The 23395-nt window shown below is 48.2% G+C and overlaps 3 non-coding genes across 3 annotated transcripts; all 3 read right to left on the minus strand.

The window, feature by feature from the left end:
- Positions 1–9550: 9550 nt before the first annotated feature.
- Positions 9551–9622, minus strand: TRNAW-CCA (transfer RNA tryptophan (anticodon CCA)). The gene has a single exon. It is a non-coding gene; the product is annotated as a tRNA-Trp (tRNA).
- Positions 9623–15080: 5458 nt separating this feature from the next.
- TRNAW-CCA (transfer RNA tryptophan (anticodon CCA)) lies at positions 15081–15152 on the minus strand. The gene has a single exon. It is a non-coding gene; the product is annotated as a tRNA-Trp (tRNA).
- A 1286-nt stretch (positions 15153–16438) lies between these two features.
- On the minus strand, positions 16439–16510 carry TRNAW-CCA (transfer RNA tryptophan (anticodon CCA)). The gene has a single exon. It is a non-coding gene; the product is annotated as a tRNA-Trp (tRNA).
- Positions 16511–23395: the final 6885 nt, after the last annotated feature.

The raw sequence follows: 23395 nt of genomic DNA on the forward strand, positions 1-23395 counted from the left end.
GCTTGGCTTGGCTGGCAGCTGCGACTGCGATAGTGGCGCTAGTGTATCTGTGGCGCAAGTGTGGCGCAAGTGTATAAAAGCGGAGTACGAGAATAAACGGGGGTTCATTTCGTCGCTTGGGAGCTCGGTGTCTGAACTGCTTTCTCTGGCAGCGTTCCGGCGCGGGTGCAACGGCGCCCCCCCCTGCCTGGGCGAACACGACATGGTGTCAGAAGTGGCCGTCTACGACATGATGTCAGATGGTCAAGAATCTTCGCACTGAGCCAGGCACCTTCCTTCCACGATGTCGAAGACGCCTTCAATACGGCTGCATGGACTGCAGCAACCGCCACCGCTGGACTTTGACCGCACGTCAGAGTGGCCGGCGTGGATCGAACATTTCGACGACTTCCGATATGCAACGGGACTCAACGAATGCTCCGGGGAGGCTCAGGTACGAACGCTGTTGTACACAATGGGGAGGCAAGCTCGTGACATATTCAAGACGTTTTCTCTATCTGACGAAGACGCCAAGAACTATGAAACCGTAAAGAAAAAGTTCGACGGGCACTTCGTAAAAGAGAGGAACATCGTGTACGAAAGCGCCTGTTTTCACAGACGCGTACAAATGCCAGGAGAGTCGGTAGACCAGTTCGTCACTGCGCTACACGGCTTGGCGAAACGTTGCGACTACGGTGAACTAAAAGAACGAACGATCCGAGACAGACTGGTTGTCGGGCTCCGCGACGCAAAGCTCTCGGAAGCTTTGCAAATGGATTCTCAGCTAACGCTGGCTTCGGCGCTGTCGAAGGCTCGCTTAAAGGAAAGCGTCCAACAGCAGCAAAGTACTCTACGAGGACAGCACAGCCATCAGTCATCGGAAATTCGTGACCAGGACCCCAATGTGGACGCGGTGGTTCAACAGAGGCACAAGGGACGTCTGCATGGGCAACGAACGCCGGAGGTGCGGCAGCATGGGCAACGAACGCCGGAGGTGCGGTGTCCTTTCTGCAGTGGCGACGCCCACCCCAGGACAATGTGCCCAGCCAGAGCTGCCAAGTGTCTTCACTGTGGCAAGAAGGGACATTTCGCAAAGGCCTGCTTGAAGAAAGCAACGGCTTCCGCTCAACGAAAGGTACGCGTCTCAGCGGTCAACCAGGAAACTGGAGAGCTACGCGTCTCAGCGGTCAACCAGGAAACTGGAGAGACTTTCGTGGGATCAATAGATGCATGCAGAAAAGCGCGATTTGTTCAGGTGCGCATTAATTCTGTGCCCATTTTTGCAAAGGTTGACTCAGGTGCTGAAGTGTCAGTATTACCAGCAACGTTTCCGGGATTACCGTCCCGACTGGTAAAAACCGATGAAATCTTGCTAGGTGCAGGAGGCAGTAAGCTTAACGTACTAGGCAAATTCGTAGCAGAGATCGCATGGAAAGAGAAAACTGTGTATCAAACATGCTACGTTGTCAGTCCGTTACGCGACGTCCTTCTAGGATTACCTGCACTTGAGGTCTTAGGTATCGTGAAATTTGCAGACGCGGTCGAGTCGGGAAACCTGCAGTACGAGACGCGTTTTCCAGAAATGTTCCGCGGTCTAGGTACGATGCCAGGGCAGTACACCATCAGGCTACAAGCTGGCGCTATCCCGCATGCCATAAGCGCTCCACGCAGGGTACCAATTCCCCTGAGGGAGTCCCTGAAGTGCGAAATAGATAAAATCGAGCGTTTAGGCATAATCAGGAAAGTGGATGGGCCCACCGAATGGTGCGCCGGAATAGTTCCGGTAGTGAAGCCCTCAGGAGACCTGAGAGTTTGCGTAGACCTCACTAAATTGAACAAATGCGTAGTTCGAGAGCGATTTACGTTTCCAACTGTGGATCAAGTTCTAGGGTCACTGTCGGGAGCGAAATGGTTTTCAAAGCTCGATGCCAACTCAGGCTTCCACCAGGTGCGACTCAGTAAAGACTCGGAAGAGCTAACCACGTTCTTAACACCCTTCGGTAGATACTGTTTCACGCGACTACCCTTTGGAATTACCTCCGCTCCGGAATACTTCCAAAAGAGAATGTCTGAGATACTAGGTGGCCTGCCGGGGGTCGTTAATTTCACGGACGATGTCCTAGTGTTTGGCGAAAGCAAAGCTCAACACGATGAGCGTTTAAGTAACGTGATCACACGCCTAGCAAGGGCAAATGTGACATTAAACAAAGAGAAATGCTTATTCGGGGTTAGGCAAGTGCGTTTTTTGGGTCACATTTTGAATGAGGAAGGTATTCATCCTGATCCAGCGAAGGTCAGTGCTATGAAAGATTTGAGAGCACCCAGAAATGTTACTGAGCTTAGAAGCATTTTGGGCATGGCGAATCATTTGGGCCGCTTCCTGCCACATTTAGCCCAAGTGACTGCTCCCATGCGTGTTCTTTTGCACAAGGATAGGGACTGGGTCTGGGACAACAATCAGGAAAAAGCGTTCCAAGAACTCAAAGAGCTCATTTGTTCAGCGCAATGCATGGCTTTGTACGACGCTTCGCTACAAACCACTCTTTCAGCTGACGCATCGTCTTTTGGTCTGGGAGCAGTTTTGTATCAAAAGCAAAAAGACGGGCAACAAAGACCAGTTGCATTCGCTTCTCGTTCGCTCACCAAAACCGAGCAACGGTACTCCCAGATCGAAAAGGAGGCGCTGGCGTTGACGTGGGCAGCGGAAAGGTTTGATGAGTATATACGTGGTCTGGAAGTTGTTTTTGAAACTGACCACAAGCCCTTGGTGTCGCTGTTGGGTCACATGGCAATCGACGCTATGCCCCCAAGAATTCAACGTTTTCGTCTGCGCCTGATGCGATACAGTTTTTCTGTATTATATGTACCAGGCAAATCGCTAACCACTGCTGATACTCTTTCACGTTCGCCGTTAGCTCGTACGAAAGTGGAAAGCTGTTTAACTGTCTCAGAGGTAACCGCTTGCTCGAAAGCTTGTTTACTGGGTTTAGAAACATGCGACGATTTCTTGAAAAGAGTAAAAGAAGGTCAAGCAAAAGACGAAGTGTGTCGAAGCTTACGCACAGTGTGCAAAAAAGGGTGGCCCAGGAAACAAAATGTTCCCTGTTATCTTCTGCCATACTGGCAGGAACGTGCATGCATTACTTTGGTGAACGGGTTTCTGCTCAAAGGTATGAGGCTTATCATTCCTCAGACCCTTCGCAAGGAAGCGCTAAGGAAACTGCTTGACGGTCACCAAGGCATCTCGCGATGCCGCAGTGTGGCTAAAGGTTCTGTCTGGTGGCCGGGACTTAGCACTGAGATAGCGTCATTCGTGAAACAGTGCAGCGTTTGCGCGAGGCATGCGCCAGAACAGATCGAACCGATGATTGCATCGCCAACGCTCTCTTTTCCTTGGGAGAGAGTAGGGGTCGATCTGTTTCAAATTCAGAGACGGCAATATCTTGTCGTAGTAGACTATCTTTCGCGATACCCAGAGATTGCCATTCTTCCGTCAACAAAGTCTGCTACCGTGATAAGCCGAATGAAAAGCATTTTTGCGAGACATGGCATTCCCGAGTGTGTGGTGACCGACAATGGTCCCCAATTTGTCAGTGCCGAGTTCGAGAAATTTGCAAAACTGTATGGCTTCCGTCATGTCACCTCGAGTCCGAGGCACCCCTGGGAAACGGGGAAGTCGAACGTATGGTAAAGACGGATAAGAATCTCATTCTAAAATCGGATGACCGTTACTTAGCCTTGCTGGCTTATAGGGCCACACCTGGTGTTCTGAACGTCAGCCCAGCGGAGATACTGATGGGTAGAAGGCTTAGGACGAGAGTCCCAATGCTGCCTTCGCACCGCAATCCGGGACAATGCTGTCTGCAAGAAGCGGCAGCCAAGGACCGTAAAGTCAGAAAGGAGCAAAGCCGCCACTTCGACCGACGTCACCGGTCTAAAAATCTCCCAAAGCTGGAAGCAGGTGATGTGGTGTGGGTGACTGATCTCCGTACCAAAGGTACAGTGCTCGGAGCAGCACCACAGCCGCGTTCAAACGGAAAACGGGGTTGAAGTCCGTCGAAACAGGAGAATGCTTAACCGTCTCCCAAAAGACCGGGTAGATAGCGGGAACTACGAATTTCCGGATAGTCAGGAACAGCCCAGCAGGGCCGGATTGGTAACTGGAGTAGACAACCAATTTGACGAAGCTCCGGAAGCTTTGGTGCCTCTAACTCAGACGGAGACTGACGGTGGCAATTCTCAAGCTAGAATTGTAACTACGACCAGATTTGGAAGAGTTGTTCGCAAACCCATAAGGCTGGGCGTGGACGACTGATGCTGGAGTGACTGTGTTCTGTCGTGTTTTCTTGGGTGTGTTCCAATGTTATTTTGAAGTGTATGCATGTAAAGTTAATAGTGCTTGAAAAGGGGGATGTGCTGTTATCATCTGTTTTGGTTTGGTTTGGCTTGGCTGGCAGCTGCGACTGCGATAGTGGCGCTAGTGTATCTGTGGCGCAAGTGTATAAAAGCGGAGTGCGAGAATAAACGGGGGTTCATTTCGTCGCTTGGGAGCTCGGTGTCTGGACTGCTTTCTCTGGCAGCGTTCCGGCGAGGGTGCAACGGCGCCCCCCCAGCCTGGGCGAACACGACACTTGACAGGGGTATAACATCTGTAGTGTTTTCTGCAGTTCGTTTTCTTTAATTTTTTGTGAAATCGAATCGAACTGGTCCTATCAATCGCTGTGATTTTGATTTGCTCTTAGCATAGTTCCCACTGCAGTCCCAATTTGCAGTAATCGTTCAGATTTATCCTGTTGGTTTCTTCTGTCACTTTTGCTACAAAATATTCATCGTCAAGAAGCTGAACGTTCATTTTCCACATATCCCAAGCAAACATCCTAACTTCTTTCTTTGTTCCTATTACGCACTTAACCAGACAGTGGTCAGTAAAACACAGCGTTAGCACGGTATAAGTGCGCCATTTTGGGATCAAGTCGAGGGCTACATAAATCCGATCTAGGCGTGCGTGGCTTGTCCCCTTGAAATGAGTGTACTTCACTGCCTTTCACTCTCTAGGACTTAGGCCACGTCGACTAATTCGGCTGCTGTAACAATATCGGCTAATAAATCTGTGCTCTTATCTCGGAAAGCCGTGCCGCTGGTTTTGTCTGTAGAATTTAGTACACAGTTATAGTTCCCCAAAATAACGAGGCATTTTTCAGGGTCCACATATTGCTGAACCATAGCGAAAAAATTATATCTCTCATCCACTGCATTTGGTGCGTATATGCAAATAACCCGATATTCCCTTTGACAATAAATAAAATCACAAATAACGAATCTTCTAGAGGAACTTGATATGATGCTCTGCACAGTAAGACCCGGTAACTTTTTGACAAAGAGTACGCATCGTGCTGACAACCCAACAGCGTGGCTAACCACTGCCGTAGTACCTTGAGGTAAAACGCAGCACCATGCTCCCGGTCTCCTCTTATCCCTCGACTTTTGTCTCCTGAACAGCTAGTACGTCAATGTCATAATCTGTTATCAGCCGATACAACTGACTTTGTTTTCGTTTGCTCGCTAGTCCTCTGACATTCAACGTGGCTACACTTAGGGACAGTTCAGGTGCTATTTTTGCTCTATAAGGTAGGCCTAGAAGCATGGTGCTTACCTTTAACGTCTAGAAAACCGCTAGACGCCTCCGGAGCCGGCCGGTCTCGCTTTTCGGCGAGGGTGGCTTGTCGACAGGTTTTTTTTTTCCGCTGCGAAGTTAGGTCGCGGCTTGAAGGACGGCCGCCGTCCTTGCACCGCTTTCACAGGCGGCTTGTCAACACTGCTTGCATACGGCATGTCGTCGAGATCGCCGGCTGCGTCATGGGGGCGTTTATTTGCAGTTCCAGAATCCACTGAACTGACACTGCCTGGGGATTCCTGGCCCTTCACTGCTGCTGGCTGCTGCGCTTGACTGGATCCATCTTCGTTGATGTCCGACTCTGCCGATGATGGGTTTTCCACCACTTCACTTGCCCTGTCCGTGCTTTTATCCTGGGCTCCTTCGCTAAGGAGAGGAATTTTTGCTCCCGAAGAAGTCGCTATCTCACCAGTCCCCTCCGCAGCCTCGTCCGCCTCAGTCTCGTCCATGAGCTGCTCGGTGTCATCACTCGCCGCAGTTTTCGTCGCCGCGACGTAGGTACGGATGCACTGAGAGTCCTCATGACCAAATCGCCTGCAGATCGAGCAACGCGGAACATTGCACTCTCTTCTCACGTTGCCCGAGCCATGGCATCGCAGGCACTGCATCGGGCGACCAGGTGCGACCACTAATGCCAGTTTTCCACCGACCCATAACTGGTGCGGCAGGTCTTCTATTTTCATGCCGTTCTTCAGCTTCAAAAACACTGACCTCGTTGTGGAGCCCTTGTCACTCACCCCTTGCACTCGCCAGCGCTCTCGTCTGACATCCATTACAGTCCCAAAGGCCGCAAGTGCGGACCGGACGTCCTCGTCCGCCACTGCATGCAATAGCCAGTGAAGCCTCAGCTTCACCTGCTGTTCCTGCGGGACAATGACGACACAGCGTCGCATCTTCACCGTTAGCTCCTTCACGCCAAGCAGCCGTTTTCTAGCCTCGGCCCCATTGCGGGTGACTGCCCAAGCATGGTTAACCTGGTAGGCTCCCAGGGCCACCACATCCGGCAGTACGCCTGAAGGTACGAGATCATCTCGTAAATCTTCAACCCTGTAGCATAGAGAAAGAGATTGGTAAAGAGCGGACACTCCCATAGGGCCCAGCGGCCCATTTGACTGTAGTGCACCAAGCGGCCGGCGGCAACTACTTCCGGTCTTGCTGAAAGGCGCGTTATTTGAATGCTAGCATGGGCTGCGCCCTTCCCTGCCCTTTTGGTGCATTGTTTTGGTTTTACACGGTCTGCTAGTGTTTCTATTTATTTTCAGCATGCATAACATGAAAAATAGATTCTCAGTTCTCTAAATTGGCCATCAATGCAGCTGCGCCAGAGCTTTTGCAAAACAGTATTGCAGAAAAGACTCCAAGTGCTTTGTGAAATGAACATTTATTTTGCTGCGTATAAAACACACAAGAGACTCAACAGATATAGACGGATGCATTGACAAAACTTGGCACACATTAGGCGATGTGCAAAATACAGAAAAATAAAAATACATAAGGCGAGAAACAGCACTTAGGTAGACACAAAAAAAGCATAACATTGATTTCCAAATTATGGTAAATGATATGTAACAAAACAGGCATTATACATAAACTACACAGTCTCAGTCGCGGCTACCTTAGCAAGGGTAACTTGTATTGTTCAGGGCAGAGAGAAGTACTGACGCTTGGGGGAAGGCCACTCCGTTCACTCGTCGCATCTGCCGCGCTTCGGCTGCAGTCCGTGGGTCCATTCAGTGCTGTTGGAAAAGGAATGAACATGATGCAGAAGGTTGCAATTAAATGTAAGGCCACTGCACCGCGCACACAACTGTGCATGTGGGTGCGTACTGAAGACTTGGTGAGCAGCAGTTATGGTCCAGAACAGAAAAGCTGTGATTCGTAAAATTGTGACAAAAAGCTACTGTTGCAACGTAGAGGTCAGGAAATACATGCTAACCGAACCTATCTGAAAACGCATTTCTACAGTGAGTGAAATAACAGCCACTAAACTAACAACATTCCTCAAGAGCACTGAACAGCTGAAGCAATGAAGCTTGCTGCCTAATAAAACATTACTCACTTTAACGTTGTCCCGTTACATGCAACGCGACACCACGCAAAACTAGCCGTTTGCAAAACCGCGGCCGGCGGGCACGCCATGTTGGCTTGCCCTTCATACGCGACTTTGTGAAGCGCAGAAAACGGTGCTGAGCTAAACTACCCGAAATGCCTCGCAGTTTGACAAGAATGAAACATTTCACACTTCCGGTTGGCCTGTTAAACGCGACACCACGCAAAACTAGCAGTTCGAAAAATCTCCATGTCACGTCACCGCGGCGGTCAGCACGCCTTGTCATGCCGTTAGCTTGCCCTTCACGTGCGACTTTGTGAAGCGCAGTCGCCGCCGTACTGAGCTAAACTGCCTGAAATACTGCACAGATTGACAAGAAAGTCAAGAATGAAACGTTTCTCACTTTACCGTTGCTCTGCTAAACGCGACACTTAGCAAAACTAGCCGTTCGGCAAACTGCATCAGCATGGCCGCACCGGCCGGCGAACACGCCATTTTGGCGCAACGGCCTGCCTTGGTGCCTTCACATGCCACTTTGTCAAGCGTGACGATCTGAACTGTTAGAAATGAAGCTGTTTGCCGGGAACACAACATATTACACCTTGCCGTGGTTGGGAACCGCCAGAATTACGGCGTAACGAACTGCGCCTGAACAGCCGGCGCGCCTGTTCACGAGCTGCGAGACTTATTGGCACCGGCCGGCATGGTCAGCGTAAACTGCTTGAAATGCAGTGTAGTTAAGCAAAAAACGTTGCTCACCTTGCCGTCGTTCCGCGCAGCAGCCCACAAGAGGTCTGTGCCGCACAAGCGCGGCGAGGCACGAGCACACAACCGCTCCCTTCGACTTCTTGTCGTCTGCTAGTGCTCCGGCGGGCTACCGCTGCAGCGAGTGCCGTCGCGCGCGCGTCCGCGCATGCGCACGTTGGTGCCGCCATCCATCAATCGGCGGCAGCGCAAAAAGTCGCGCGTCATCTCCTGGGGCCAGTTTTCGCCGAGTGACCGCTCTTTACCAATCTCTTTCTCTATGCCTGTAGGGCCTTGCTAGCACGTCGCCGTACAAAAACACGGTGTTCTGAACGATGCGTCCGGTTGACAGCTGAGGCAGAATAAGCTGATAGTCGCTGCCTTCGTTATCTGAGATCCTGTTTCCGCGGCCAGTAAAAGCCGCAATCGCCGCTCCGTCGGAGCACATGATTCCGCGTCCCTACACGGCGGTGTCCGGAAGTAGAATGGTGCGCCACCGAGTCTTTTTTACATTTCTCAAGCGCAGAACACCCTCAGTGAAATGTTCGCGAACCGTGCGAACACCGACGTAAGCGTGTTCGAACTGTATTCGAGTTTTCTAATCAGCGTGGAGGCCCAGGATCATAATAATTTGCGCAGCCGAGTTTGGCTTTTTGCCTACCTCTGCGGAGTAGGTGTAGGTCCCCATATAGCACTCCGATTTTATTATATGCCGCATCTGAGGCAAAATTTAGAGCGCTGAAAGGATGACGCAAAAAAGAAGTGACCGCGGACGTGATTCGAACACGCAACCTTCTGATCTGGAGTCATACGCGCTACCGAGTCTCTTTTTCAGGCAGTGCGCTGTACACATTTCTCAAGCGCAGAACGCCCTCAGTGAAATGTTCGCGAACAGGGCGAACACCGACGTAAGCGTGTGCGAACTACATTCGAGCTTTCTACACAGCGTGGAGACCCAGGAGCATAATAATTTGCGCCACCGAGTTTGGCTTTTGCCTAACTCTGCGGAGTAGGTGTCAGGTCCCCGTATAGCACTCCGATTTTATTATATGCTGCATCTGAGGCAAAATGTAGAGCGCTGAAAGGATGACGCAAAAAAGAAGTGACCCGGACGTGATTCGAACACGCAACCTTCTGATCTGGAGTCAGACGCGATACCGTTGCGCCACCGAGCCTTTTTTTTCTTTATTGCCGGTCTACGACACAGTAAAATAAAACATGAAGGCTATGTCCATCACTTTTACAAATGTAGCCGAACCCAGGCTAGTGGGTCTGGCTTTGTCACATTAAAATTCTCCAAGTGTTACCAAGGGTTCTAGCCTTGGTAGCCACTCAGGAACACTGTCCTGCAACGTTTGTATTTCTACATAATTATGCATACTTTCCCGAAAACACATTCGCGTTGGGCGTGCGTCCGGATCACCATGATACCCAGCCATACGAGAACGCCAAATACTGTGGAGGCCCGCCAGCATGACTAAGTCAAACGGGAAATCATTCTCATTTTCTGTTGGCAAGAACCTTATCCCATATGAGTCTAACGGAAGCTCTTTTTTGATCGTCCTTTGTAGCACATCCCAAAAATAGACCCCTTCCCAGCAGTGCAGAAATACAGGGTCGATTGTTTGCGGTTGCTTGCATATAAGACACTGTGACCCCCATGGCCGAAACATCTGTTTTGCCGCCAGAAAGGTTTTCACTGTTAAAGTCCCGGTATGTAGTTCGAAAAAGAAGAAGTTCTTGATACCCGGTGACAGCTTCACTTGCTTTACCCTTTTCAATACGTTGCCCCCCGGGCCTCCACAGTACAAAGCTCTGTACAAGGGAGTAGGGAAAATAACATCACACACAGTCTTATATAATGTCTTTCTGGTCACTGCACTCAAATATTCTTTTGAAAACCGGGCGTTTAAGAATTTACCGTTGGAGACTATCTCCTTAAAGAAACCAAATGTGGGACCGGCAATGAATTCAGTAGCAATCACAAAATCTGGCAGAGCCCTCCCAAGCCTTGCTTAGCCCACTGTGCGCAAAAACGGATCTTGCACGTCCCGAAAAAACATAAACCTACTGACCAGCTGCTTTACAAATAAATGCCCCAGTCCCAGTCCCACATCCTTGACTCTCCTGAACAAATTGGAACGCGTACACCTCTCTCAATTAGAGGCCCACACAAAAACGCCAAAAATACGATGTAACTTTTGAACATTAAGGCGAGAGCAATGCAGAACTTGCATCACGTACCAAAGTTTACTAATGAAAACCAAACTGCACACGGTGGCTCGCGCAAATATGGATAGGTGTGACCCTTTCCATTTTTCAGCTTTTGCCCTGATTTCTTGCGTTTGCTGTGTCCAATACGATTGACTGTCTCGGTAACATTCTAATGGCACCCCCAGGTATTTCACCGGGGTCGTGTACCAGGTGACATTTGCAAAAATGTCTGGCGTCGCTGGCCACTGTCCATGCCAGAACCCCACACACTTTGCCCAATTAACTCTACTGCCCGTTGTCTTACTGAATTGTTTTACCCCCTCAACAACCCTACGTATGCTGTCCTGACTATCACCAAACACCGCCACGTCGTCAGCATATGCGAGAACCTTTACCTTCACCGCATGTAACTTAAACCCTCTAACAGCATCATTCCGTATTATGTGCATACACAGGATTTCTATGTAAATGCAAAAGAGGAGAGGACCGAGGGGGCAACCCTGGCGCACAGAACGTTGCACGTTGATGGGGGCCCCCAACGATTTATTAACTACTAACCTCGGTGTACAATTCCTGTACGCCAAAGCCACGCCCTCAGTGATCACTTCGCCAACATTAACATGATGAAGAATACAAAATAAAATATCATGCGCCACACAGTCAAATGCTTTCTCTAAGTCTAACTGAAGAACAGCCACACAAGCACCAATGGCGTCACAGCACTCCAACACACACCTTGCCTTGTGAATGTTAGATGTTATTGACCGTCCCTTAATCCCACAGGTTTGGTGAGGTCCAACAATTTCTTTAATTACCATCTGAAGCCTTGCAACTAGCACTTTCATAAATATTTTGCAATCGACGTTGGTCAGTGATATGGGCCTATATGGTGTAACCTGTTTGAGTTTTTGTACATCGTCCGTTTTAGGGATTAGTACAGTGTGAGACACCCCGCAAGATGGAGGCAACGCCTTACGGTCGAGGCTTCATTAAATAAAGACGTCGGCGTAGGAGTTATTTCTCTCTTCAACATTTTGTAAAATGCAGCATTTAAGCCATCTGGGCCTGGGGATTTCCCATTGTTTTAGTTTTCGATAGCCAGTTCCACTTCTGTTTGGGTAATCGCCCCCTCTAAGCTCTCTTTACGCTCGTCATTTATCCATGGCATAGCTTGCAAAAACTTGTCTTTAAATCCAATCACATCCGCAACATGATGGGTAAAGAGTGCCTGATAGTGTTCGAAAAAGGCATGCTAGATGTCATCCTTATCTGTTGCTACAGTACCAGGCCATTCTATCTCTTTCATCTGATTGCGTCGAGCGTGCGCTTTTTGGAAACCTAGCGCGCGCTTAGTGGGTGCTTCCCCTGCACTCAGACCTTCCGCTCTCGCCCGCACAAGCGCACCTCGATATCGCATTTCTTCAATAAGCTCCAACTTTTGCTTTGTTTTACGGACGTCTTCGATGCATGTGCCAGCATTGTGCATTCTTGCGCAGTTAATTTTTCAAGCACATCCCTTAGCTGTCTTTCTTGTACTCTTTCCTGGCGTCGCAAACAAGAAGACCGTTCAATAGCCTTCATTTTAATTTCTTGCTTAGCCAGTTCCCACTACAGCCCAATTTCACTGTTCCGGCCTTCGCTCTTTATGTTGTTAATAATTCGGACTACACCCTCGGTGAAGGTTTCGTCGCTTAGCAAGTTTGAATTTAATTTCCACAAGTCCCACGAAAAGCTTTTACTTTGCTTCCTTGCCCCTAAAGCACATTCAACAACGCAATGATCAGAGAACGACACAGGCGTAACACTATATTTTTGACATTTTGGTAGCAACTCCAACGTCATATAGATTCGAACGAGACGGGCGTGACTCTTACCCTGAAAGTGCGTGTACTGAACACCTCGTTCACCCTCCAAACACTCAGCCACGTCTTCCAGGGCATATTGGTCTATTAGACGAGACAACACATCCGTACTTCTATCTCTGAATGCTCTACTGCTGCTCTTGTTACGGGCACTCAAAACACAGTTAAAGTCTCCCATGAGCACTCTCTGCTTATCAGAATTAAGATATTACTGCAGGTTGTTAAAAAAAGGACTCCTATCATCTACCAAGTTTGGCGCATAAATACACATTGCGCGCCACTGAATATTGCAGAAACTATAATCGCAAATTACAAACCGACCCGACTGACAAGAACAATACCACTGTATATCGAGTTCAGGCAACTTTTTAACCAAGAGAACGCACCCAGCTGATGCGCCAATCGCATGACTGACAACAGCATAATACCGTGGCGTGAAACGTTGCACCATACCTCCGGTCTCCTCCTCACCTTCGACCTTGGTTTCTTGTATAGCAAGAAGGTCGATGTCTTTCTCCGTTAGCATGCGGAACAACTGGCTCTGCTTTTTCTTCCCACTTAAGCCCCTCACAGTGGCAAAGTTGAGGCCTGGCTCCGGATCCATTTTAACCAGGTAGGAAGTGACCGGAATCATGGTGCTTACCTTTCGCGCCTAGCGATTCGCTAGACACAACATTTGCGCCTTGGTCAATGTAGGGCCCAATGTCTCGCTGCTGCGGTGGGGGCTTGTCGGCGAGCCTCCTTTCTGTCGCGACATTAGGCCGCGGCTTGAAGGACGGTCGTCGCCCCTGCAGTGCTTTAGCGGGCGGTTCCTCGGCGTTACTAACGGTCGCGTTGTCTCCCTCGTTGCTGGTCTCTGCATAAGTGCGTTTTGCCGGACCGCAAGCACTGATTACACTGTCGTCCTTTCGCATGGCACCACTGCTGTCCTTTAATTCGGGATACTTGTGTCCAGGTGGGCTTCCGCCTTCCTTGGACGGCTTCACAGCATTCTCTGGCATCATCCTAGATGTCACAGGTACCGTCTCGCTGTCCGTCACCTTAGCGTCTTGTCTTGAAGGCACCGCTGAAAATTCCTTCTCTGCCGTCGCTTCATCACCACCTATATCCATAGCAGCGTCTTCAGCCTCTGCTGCATCCATCCGCATATCCACCGGCTCTTCCCTCACTACTGGTGTAGTTGCCGCATCGTAGGTTCGCACGCAATCGGCATCACTGTGACCGAACCGTCTGCAGAGGGAACACCGCGGCACCTTGCACTCCCTGCGGACGTGGCCCGTGCCTCGGCAACGAATAGACTGCATTGGCCTTCCAGGAACCACGACGAGGGCCAGCTCTCCCGCAACGCGTATCTGGTGCGGCAGATCCTCAACTTTCACTCCCGCCTTCAACTTCAACAACACTGACCACGTCAACGACCCCTTTTCTTGCACTCCTTGAACGCGCCAGCGCTCGCGGGAGAACTCGGCGACCTTTCCGTAAACGGCGAAGGCAGTCTTGATATCCTCGTCCGCCACGCCGTGAAGCATCTAATGCAACCTTAGTCTCACCTGTTGGTCTTCCGGGTCGACAATGAGACAGCGCCGCGATTTCACTTCAACCTCCTTGAGTGCAAGGAGGCGCTTAGTAGCATCCGAACAGTTCAGTGTCGCCGCCCAGACGTGGTTAACCTGATACGTCCCCAACGCAACGACGTCGGGGAGCGTACCGGCTTTGGCAAGGACATCCCGGAAGTCTTCCACCCGAAACGGCCTAACACGTAGATCACAATGCAGAAAAACGGTATTTACCACTACACGTCCGGTGGGCAGCCGCGGCAAAATAATGTGATAGTCGGTATCATTTCCATCTTCCCTGTTTCCGCGGCCTGCAAGGGCCGCAATCGCCGCTCCGCTGGAGCATATGATTAACGTCCGGACTCGCCGGTGGCCGGAAGTCGAATCCCTTGCGCCACCGAGTCTTGAGGGCGCACAACGCCCTCAATGAAATGTTCGCGAACAGGGCGAACAACCACTTCAGCGTGTTCTAACCGGATTCGAGTTTTCTACACAGCATGGAGGCCAGGAGCATAATAAGTTGTACCACCGAGTTGGGGTTTTTGCCAACCACTGCGGAGTAGGTGTCAGGTCCACGTATAGCACTCCGAGTTTATCATTTGCCGCATCTGAGGCAAAATGTAGAGCGCAGAAAGGTGGACGAAAAAAAGAGTCACCCGGACGTGATTCGAACACGCAACCCTCTGATCTGCAGTCAGACGCGCTACCGTCCCGCCACCGAGTCTTTTTTTCAGGCAGTGCTCTGTACACATTTCTCAAGCGCACAACGCCCTCAATGAAATGTTCGCGAACAGGGCGAACAACCAAGTCACCGTGTTCGAACTGCGTTCGAGTTTTCTACACAGCGTGGAAGCCCAGGAGCATTATAATTTGTACCACAGAGTTGGATTTTTTGCCAACCACTGCAGAGTAGGTGTCAAGTCCACGTATAGCCCTCCGAGTTTATGATTTGCCGCATGTCAGGCAAAATGTAGAGCGCAGAACGGTTGACGAAAAGAAAGTGACCCGGACGTGATTCGAACACGCAACCTTCTGATCTGGAGTCAGACGCGCTACCGTTGCGCAACCGAGCCTCTTCTTTTCTTTGTTGCTTGAATTCGAACAAATACATCAGTAAAAGATCGTGGTTGCCATGCCCGTTGGCTAACAACCGTGTCTAATGGACTTTCATTAACACAAGTTCGCCCATCAGACTCAAGACCTCCTCCGCAGCGTCTTGCTCCTTCAAAATTTCGTTTAGTTTATACACTTGTTCAACAAAATAATCACATACGATCGTGCATCGACATCACAGTGTCTATAAGCCATCCTACTCCTCCAAATACTGTGAAGGCCCAATAGCATGATGAGGTCATACTGAAAATCCTCATTAACAGTTGTCAAGTACCGAATTCCACGTGGCGTCAAAGGCAGGTCTTTTTTAATTCTCCTTTGTAGCACATCCCAGTAAAACACCGCATCCCAACAATCCAGTAACACGTGCTCAACTGTTTCAGGTTTCCTACATAGTAGACAGTTTGAGCCTCAAGGTACAAAAAGGCCCTTTTCTTCCATCCATGTTTTGACTGGGAGGGTTCCTGTATGCAATTTAAAAAATAATGTTTTTACGCCCGGTGCACCAGTCATGTTTTTAACTCGTTTGAGCACATCTTTCCCCTGGCCTTCACAGTATAAGGTTCTGTACAATGGAGCTGGGAACAATTGTGAAATAAGATCCTTGTAGAGTCGCTTAGGTGGTACCGTCGCTAAATACTCTACAGAGTACCTCACGCGCAAAAACTTGAACGACCACACCACTTCTCGCAGGAAGTGTGACACAGTGTATCCCCGAGCAGAGCATGAAGAGACTATAAACTCTGGAATTGCACTGGATAGCATGATTTGCATAAAGGTTCTCAGGAATGCATCTTTTTGGTCACGTAGGAAACAAAACCTTAAAACCATCTGCCGCACATATAGATGGATTAGAGACAACCCTCCGTCTTTAACTCGCCGAAAGAGATTATCTCTGCTAATTCGTTCCCAGTCGGACGACCAAATGAAGGCCGCAAATACACGATGAAACCTTTGTATATTGCTTCGATTTTTTCAGGCATTGCGCTGTACAAATTTCTCAAGCGCACAACGCCCTCAATGAAATGTTCGCGAACAGGGCGAACAACCAAGTCACTGTGTTCGAACTGCATTCGAGTTTTCTACACAGCATAGAGGCCCAGGAGCATAATAATTTGTACCACCAAGTTGGGCTTTTTGCCAACCACTGCGGAATAGGTGTCACGTCCACGTACAGCACTCCGAGTTTATGATTTGCCGCATGTGAGGCAAAATGTAGAGCGCAGAAAGGTTCACGAAAAAAAAGTGACCCGGACGTGATTCGAACACGCAACCTTCTGATCTGGAGTCAGACGCGCTACCGTTGCGCCACCGAGTCTTTTCTTTTTTCGTTATTACCAGGCTTATGAGAAGTACAAAACACAAAATCAATAATAAAAGTGTCGCCAATCCTTCGGCTGACACATACGGTTTAAAATTGTTTGATTGCAACCAACTGGTCAAGTATATTTGCCCGTTCCGGTGGATCAGGTTCGCTTTTGTACACCTCTCGGATATACGCCACGCTCTCGACGGCATTTTCTCTAACAGGTCACATATTGACGTCCGCATGACGCACTTGCATTCGTCTTCCTTATACTATGGAGGTTAAGGAGCATTATCATATCGTATGGAGTTTCTTTAATTTCATTTGGTAGGAAGCGTATACCGTAGGGATCTATTCGGAGTTCCTTTTTTATTGCTCTTTGAAGAACATCCCAATAAAATATCGGGTCCCAGCAGTCTATAAAGACATGCTCAACAGTTTCGGGTTTCTTTCAGAGAAGGCAATTGGTTGTCCACGGAACAAATATTCTTTTTTTCCAGCCAAACTTTGACTGGAAGCGTCCCGGTATGTAATTTGAAAAGAAAAAACGTCTTTGTCGTAGGCTTAACTGGCATCCTCTTTACTCTCTTCAAGACGTCCTGTCCTGGGCCTCTATAGTATACAGTACGGTTCACAGGCACAGGTAGCATAATGGTCAATAAGGTCTTTATAAAGTTTGCGCCTTCAAACTTGAGAAAGATATTCCATTGAAAATCGGACAGTCAGCATTCTAAATGCAAGAACAACCTCACGTAAGTAACCAGAGGTCATGGTACAGGGATCTAAAAATGACGTCACAATGAATTGCGGTAGCATATTGCACATTCTTATTTGTAAAACAGTTCGCAAAAATGGGTCTTACTGGTCTCGAAGATATATTAACCGAGATGCTATCTGGCGTAAAAACAAATGAACGAGACCAAGGCCTCCGTATCTAACATACCGAAACAAATTTGTGCGGCTTATTCTTGCGAGTACGCTTTTGCAGGCTAGTTGGTGCCTAAGCATTCTGTTATTTTGCGCAAAAAACACGACACAAAAGAAACGAGGTAGACAGGACAAGCGCTTAGTAACAACTCAGGTTTTTATTGACGGAACATTTGCTTAAATACAGCAGCTGCTCTTATCAACAAGGAGAAGAAAATAAGGGACTTCGCATACTATCAGATCAGCACAGATCCCATCATCACACGAGTGAATGCATGCTTCGAGTTTTTAATTCTGCGCAAGATAACTGAATTCTTTTTTTGAGAGCAAAATTGAAGGATTGCTGACACACGAGTTACCCGATTTTTCTATCTCATTAGCCTTAATTATCTCTCTTCCAAGTTGAGTGTTGTACCGGCGCAGTACTGACGTTTTTTCGAGCGCGGGAGTGCAGTTGCGGCAATTCCGAATATGGTCAATCATTTTGCTACCCGAATTGTTCCTGACATCTCTAGCGTACTCCCTCAGCCTATCATTAAGACACCTCCCAGATTGGCCAATATACTGCTTACCACAGGCAAGCGGTATCGAGTACACAACGCTCTTTTTACAGGCCACGAAGCGCTGCTGGTGGCGCTTCGAACAAGCGACGCCCTCCTCCTCCGAATTCACTGTCTTGCAGATCCTGGAGAGCTGGAGGACCAAATAAACACAGAAATGTGCAATGTACTTTCTGTACACGGACCCGTGACATAGATAAGACACTCATGATATACCGTATTTTGGAAAGCAAGAAAACGCGCGAACATAGATAAATCCCTTCCTTGCCATCCATCCGCTTTTTCCCGTAATAGGTTGGTTTGCTTTGCCCACTGTCGGCCAGTGTCACGATAACAGCAAAGCGGCACGCCAAGGTACTTTGTAGGTAATTCCGCCCACTTCAGGAAAGCGAAATACTCGGGTTTATTGTCCCATTGTCCGTGCCAAAAGTCTGAGCTTTTTTCCCAATTTGGCAACCTCTATGTTTACAATATTTCCCAAAGGTAACAACTTCCCTAACGCTGTCTTTATCTGAACAAAAGACGGCAATATCCGCATAAGCTAGGACCTTAACATGAGCGTCGTAAAGATTAAAACTGATCACCTTATCGCTATAAAGCAAAGTTAAACACATTGGTTCGAGGTAGATTCCACATAGCAGGGGCGACAGCGGGCAGCCCGGTCTTACCGACGAGCGCACTGGCACGCTTTCAGTAAGATTACCACTTACAATCACATGTGTCGTGCATCATGCGTATGACATCTTAACGCCTTCTAGTATGACTCGACTGACGTTGGTGTGCTCAAGAATACTAATTAAAACCGCGTGTGATATGCGGTCAAAAGCTTTTGCTAAATCGAGTTGCAGCATAGCAACACGGCCTTAACAAGCATCGCAACATTGCAGAACATTACGGGCAACATGAATATTTGTAGCTATTGTGCGGCCTTTGATGCCACAAGTGTGGTGTGGGCCTAACAAAAGCTTTATTGTGGTTTGTAGTCGGTGTGCTAAGACTTTAATGTAGATTTTGTAGCGTGTGTTGGTGAGGCTAATTGGACGGTACGACCCCACCAACAACCGCTACTCGGGATCATCAGTTTTGGGTGTCAAGGTAATATAGGAAGTGCCGAAGGACAGTGGCACTCTGCTTTTCATACGCTTTCGAGACCACACGGCGTAACAGCCCTCCACTGGTGTTCTAAACATTATTAATATAAATAGCGCGAACACGAAGACAAAGGACACGATAAAAGAAAGCCACAGTACAAGCGCTTGTACTGTGGCTTTCTTTTATCGTGTCCTTTGTCTTCGTGTTCGCGCTGTTTATATTAATAATGAATAAGTACCAACTCGCCTAACAAAGTATCTTGGTGTTCTAAATGCCTTGTAAAAATTTGCAGTTAGCCCATCTGGTCCAGGGGCTTTTTCATATTGTAAGCCATCGATTGCACTTTCAGTTTCGCTAATACTAATTGGTTCTTTAAGTCGCGCTTTTGTCTCATCATCAAGCGATGTCATAAGCGGTAAAAAATCTTTTTCAAAACAGACTTGAACATCTCTTTCATGGCCTAACAACTCCATTGAATATTCAACAAAAGCTTGCTCTATGATTTTACTGTCTGAAATTACCTCGCCTTGGTATCATATCTGTTTAATTTCTTTTTGACAAGCGTACCTTTTCTCGTCCGATAAGGCGCGTTTTGTCGGCGTTTCGTCTGCCCACAGCTTTTGAGCTCGCGCTCTTATCACCGCCGCTTTGTACTTGTTCGTGTCAATCTGTTGCAAGCGGCTCTTTACCTCTCTCGTTTCCTTCGAACAGTTTCCTGGCTTGTCGCTTTCAATGCCCAAAAGAAATTCAAGACGTTCATGTAATTGCTTTTCTTCCATGTTGTGACTGAACTTATTGAGGCAGCTTCTCACAATAGCTTTTATTTTTACGGTCTGCTTGAATTCATCCCTTTCGGCAACAGCGTTTGCCGAATTAGCCTGAATTATAACTTTTATTTGTTCATCTACGTAGTTAATAAATTCTTCGTCCTCTAAAAGCTTGTCATTCTGCTTCCATAGATACCAGCTGAATTTAGGTTTTTCCTTCCTTGTTCCGACAGTTGCAATTACTAGGCAATGGTCACTAAACTGTACAGGTACGACCTCATATTTGGTACACAGCGGCAAAAGCTCGACAGAAACATATTCTCTCATATCTTGCATGACTTTCATTCTGAAAATCCTTAAATAGTGGACACATACCATCTGTTAGAGCTGCCCCCACATCTCCCAAATTGCATTCTTGTACAATCTGATTAAGCGCTAACGCACTCTTGTCCCTAACAGGTCGCTTTTTTAAGCGATCAGCAGCGCTACAGACACAATTAAAGTCTCCTAACAGGGTCACTTGTCGCATGAAGGATACTGCTAAAGATGATCATAAAACACTGCGCGGTCAGCCTCAACGTTTGGCGCATAAACACAGACTGCTCGCCAGTGGCACGTAAGGAAGAAAAAATCTACAAGAAGAAAACGCCCATTTTCAAAAATGACGACAGACTTAGGAACTGTTATATCGTTGCGAATAAAAAGAACGCAACCCCCTGATGCACCAAGAGCATGGCAAACACATACTTTGTAGCGGGTCTGAAAGGGCGCCACCATACGATCTGTTTGCTCAACACTTTCGATCTTTGTTTCTTGGACGGCTATTAGGTCAAGTTCCTTTTCCAAGAGCAGTCTTTTAAGCTGGTACTGTCTTTTTCTTGCTCCCAGTCCTCTTACGTTTAATGTGGCATTACATAGCACTATTGTATTGCTAGGATCCATGATTTAGATTGAATATTGGAACGTATGGTGACGGCCATTGCTGGTAAAAAAAAAGAACACTTACTGAAATTAGTTGCATATGGTCTTCGTGATACAGACACATAGTTGCACCAGACAGTAGCTAGAAACTGTCCTCACAGAGTCCCCTCAGCACTTTGCAACGCAGCCAGCACCAATGCACAGGTTCACGATAGTTACGGTGGCGGTTTTCCCGCCGACCGTGTATCAGACGGGATGTTGGGGCGCGGCTTAAAACTCGGCCGTCTGGTTGAAGCCGCTTTTGGTGGCGGTTCATCTCCAATGCTGTTTCCTGGCGTCTCCGATGCGTCGCTTGTTGCATCCCGTGGACGCTTTCCCGCTAGACTACCGGTTGCATCTTCCATGACGTCCATGGTTTCACCTTGCTGATGCATCTCGTGTGATGAATTTTCAGCAAGTAGCCTGTCCTTTCCTTCTTTTGAGGTTGTTTCGTAGGCAGAAACTACCGTCTGCTGAATCGCGGTTGAATTATCAATTTCAGGGGTCGTCTTATGCTCAGATCCTGAAGCAGCTGACTGTGTTTCGTCCACACCAGTTACAGTTTTTGCTGCCTCTTCAGATTCAACCTCATCCATGACCAGATCAGACGTATCTATTCTGCTCACGGGGCCTGCAGCGCAAACATATGTGCGGGTGCATTTGGTTCTGTTCGTCTCCATTCCTTCGGCAAGCACCGCAACGTGGTACTTTACACTGTCGCCGAATGTGACCAGTAGAATGGCACCGGAGGCAGAGTGGCGGTCGACCCGATATAACCACAAGTGCCAACTCGCCTGCAACAATGACTTGGTGCGGAAGGTCATCAAGCTTCACCCTTGGCTTGAGCTTGGGGGACACCAACCTCGTAATCGAGCTTTTATCGGCGACACATTAAGCGCGCCACCACTCCTTCGTGACATCACTGACTGTCCCGTATGGCGCAAAAGCTAGCCCCACGTCTTTGTCAGTCACACCATGAAGAAGCCAGTGAACTTCATATGCACGCATTCGTTCACCGGGTCAACAACAAGGCACCGATGCTCTTTAACCTTCAGCTCGCCCGCACTCAAAATCTTCTTCCTACCTTCCGCATACTTGAAAGTTACCGCCTATACATGGATCATTCGATACGCCCCCAAAAGCGATAACGTCTGGCAGCAGCGACATTCCGGCAAGCGCGTCGCGAAAGTCTTCCACACTGTATGGGCGGGCCCTTATGTCAGCGTGCAGAAAAATACAATCCAAAACAACTCGCCCGGTTGGCAGACTTGGCAAGGTACATCCGCCTTGGACTTGGTAGGATAACCTAGTATTCCTTGTCAGATGCAAAAACCTCGTTTCCGCGGTCAGACATGGCCGCTGTAGACGTTCCGGCGGAGCCTTGCATCCTGCGCCCAATCACTAGCGCGGCCGGAAGCAGAATCCTTTGCGCCATCAAGTCTTTTTTTTTCAGGCAGTGCGCTGTACACATTTCTCAAGCGCATAATGGAATCAGTGAAATGTGCGCGCACTAGGCGAACAATCACATCAGCGTGTTCGAACTGCATTCGAGTTTTCTACACAGCGTGGAGGCCCAGGAGCATAATAATTTGTACCACCAAGTTGGGTTTTTTTGCCAACCACTGCGCAGTAGGTGTCGGGTCCACGTACAGCACTCCGAGTTTATGATCTGCCGCATCTGAGGCAAAATGTAGAGCGCTGAAAGGTTGACGAAAAAAAGTGAATCGGACGTGATTCGAACACGCAACCTTCTGATCCCGCGTCAGACGCGCAACCGTCGCGGAACAGAGTTCTTTTTTTTTCTGGGATAGTATTTATTATACAGAAAGGGTTATGTACATAGACTATTCACAATTCCCTCAACCATTGCTGAGATGCACAACAGAAGACACAACTTCTTAAAAGGCAGGCAAAAATAAACACCGTGTCACCAGCAGAAACCAATCAGGTTGAAAGCCATTTTCATCATAAGTGTCCTTCAGTTCCAGCATCATTCTGCTAAAATGGCGTACAGGTGGAACAACAGGTTCAGCGTTGCGATCCGACATGCGTGTCTTCCACAAGCTATGAAGTCCAATAAGGAAACAAATGTCATATGGTTCGTAATCAGATTGCGTAACAGCAAGATACCGCACACTGTACGAATATAGAACAAAGTATTTCTTTAGAGTTCTTTGCAGCACATCCCAAAAAAGAATTGCGTCTTTGCAATTATTGAAACAGTGCTCAATTGTTTCAGGCACATCACACAGACGGCAGTTTACAGAAGATACAAAAATATTTTTGCTATGGAGCCATGTGTTAACAGGTAGAGCTTCGGTGTGTAATTTAAAACAAAATGTTTTCGTACAAGGAGAAATCTGCATTTTGCGCACCCTTTTTAACACATCATGACCCTTAAAACTAAAGTATAAAGATCGATACAGTGGTGGCGGAAAAAGCATTGCTACCAAATCATTGTATAGTTACTTGCGCGAAACAGAATATAAGTACTCATTCGAGAATCGTATTGTCAAAAGCCTCACCGAAGCATAAACTTCCAGCATAAATCCTAGTAACTGCGGGCGGTCAGTAAAATCTGAAGAAACCAC

Source organism: Amblyomma maculatum, chromosome 7 (assembly GCF_055883805.1).
Source record: "Amblyomma maculatum isolate TAMU_Amacu chromosome 7, ASM5588380v1, whole genome shotgun sequence".
Taxonomy (NCBI): domain Eukaryota; kingdom Metazoa; phylum Arthropoda; class Arachnida; order Ixodida; family Ixodidae; genus Amblyomma; species Amblyomma maculatum.